The following is a 2478-nucleotide window of genomic DNA, read 5'->3' on the forward strand; positions in this document are numbered from 1 at the left end:
GTCACGGGCTGAATCTAAACTACTAGTAGCGTAGCCAATGTTTTTTTAGGAGAGGGGTTTCAGTCATACTTCATATATTTTTGCTCTGGAGTTTGTGTATTTGGAAATGTCCTCCCTGGCTACGCAACTGAAGATGACGTATGATTTTATGTTACATCTCTCTTTTAGTGTATGGTTTCTAGTGTGCTGTCTTTACTGTATTTATCTTTTACTGTACCTGATGCACCCTTTCATCTACTGTTTTCTAACCAAAGCTTGTTACATTCTTTTTCTTTTATCAGTGTTATTGGTCTCTTCCCACTGTATTGCTGCAGAGCGCATGGCACTTTGTGTGATAACAAATTAAATGATATCCACCACATTTATAGTGAAACGCATTGTGCATGGTTACTTTGTTACATATTGCTCTGTTTATTTAGTAGTATCCGGAGCGGATAATTGATATGATTGTTACTTTGGACTATCTGATGCGCACATCTGCTGTTAATGTGAAATTGCTACCTTCAACTGCAACCGAAATATTATCATTCAGCGAACAATTTCGGTTAATCAACATGAAACACAATGGGCAGCCACAAAGTTACGGCTTAGGGCCTGTTAGCTTAGAGTTATGCAAATGTACAGCTGTGAAAATTTACACCTATAGAATATTTTCTGTTTTTTACACATGGTGCCTATATATATATATATATATATATATATATATATATATATATATATATATATATATATATATATATATATATATATATATATATATATATATATATATATATAAGGGAAAGAAGTGTATAATTAAGGGCTCGTGTTTGCGTGTTTTGACACAATAATAATGAGATCTAACAGACAATAATGCCAAGAGGAAAGTATAGGGAAAGGTATTAGACCAAATTGTAATGTAAACGTGAAGAAAGAAAAGTGGGTGAAAAAATAACTTTGCCGTGGGCAGGGACCGAACCTGCGACCTTCGAATAACGACCTTCGAATAATATATATATATATATATATATATATATATATATATATATATATATATATATATATATATATATATATATATATATATATATATATATATATATATATATATATATATATATATATATATATATAAGGGTCATGAACCACCCCTGGGCTTGGTGAAGAGAGAGACCGTGATCAAGTATAGAATTTGTATTTCAATACCTTCAACTACTCAACATTTCAACTCTTTACTAACAAGAATACGAAAAAGTTAGTAATACCTCAAGTGAGGTAGTAAACGTTGCAGCTACTATACTTCTTTGCATGCAGCTAGTAACTGCTTACTAATGTATTAAATAGGTAGCAAAGAGGTAGTAAAAATTCAAGAGAGGTAGTAACAGCTGCAGTTGCTACCCTATTGCAGTTAGGTTGCAACTGTTTACTAATGTAAGTAGTAAATAGGTAGGAAGAAGCTAGGAACGGTTCAGGAAAGGTAGTAACCGTTGTCGTTACTACCTGTTCGCTTGCAGTTACTACCTTTTTACTAACTTTTTTTTAAGAGTGTATGTTTAGCATTATATTCTTTTAGATTCTCGTAAGAGATTTGTAACAGCTGTAAAAATGCTCCTGTGCCTGAAACCAAATGCGAGTGTGCCAAATGAAAGAATCACCGGCGGAAGTGTCAAATTTAAGTCCAACTTTCGTAGCGGTTCTTTTGGTAGTTTTTTTTTTTTCCTTTTACATTTGAATTTTCGGCATAACAAAAAGAAGTGCCCCAAAGATTCAATCGCGTGTATATGGCCCTACATGATGCCCTCGCTGCTGTTTTGCAAGCTCCACATATACCAAATTAGGTTTTAAGTGCCATCAATGTATGACAAAAGTCTATGACTGGTGCAAAGATGATAATCCTAACAAGCGTGTCATGTAAGAACATGACAACATACCACCCTCATAGCATGCTCACGGCCGTTTCGCTAGCTTCACATATACTAAATTTCGCATCACGTGACGTGAATGGATGACGAAGGTAAACGCGACATCCAGACATGATAATCATGACATGTAAGTCATGTAAAGCATCATTTACCTCCACCTCGTAACATTGTGTTGATTTTAAAGTGACATATCAACCTTTCTCATTCATTCTTCGCATATCATCAATTCCCACCGTACGTGGGATCTGCCAATTTTTTTTTTCTTCAGGACGTCGCGAGAACTATAGCTGCTGGCATCCCGAATTGTTCTCAAAAGACTGGAATCGCAAGGAGAGAATACTGTGCTCATTCTTCGTATTTAAAATTTGTTTACAGACTTTTTATATACGATTGACGGCACATCTGTCACTGCTTGTCTGGTATACTTTGCTTTCATGTTTCGCAGTTTGTTTATTTTCCAGAGCAATTTATTTACCGTCATTGACCCGAAAGCGCTATGAGACGCAGGAGCTCTCCAAAGTGCGCACCATGTGATCATCGGACCCTACAAACGCGTCTTTTGCTGAAATGCTAATGT

This window comes from Rhipicephalus microplus, chromosome X (assembly GCF_043290135.1).
Source record: "Rhipicephalus microplus isolate Deutch F79 chromosome X, USDA_Rmic, whole genome shotgun sequence".
NCBI lineage: Eukaryota > Metazoa > Arthropoda > Arachnida > Ixodida > Ixodidae > Rhipicephalus > Rhipicephalus microplus.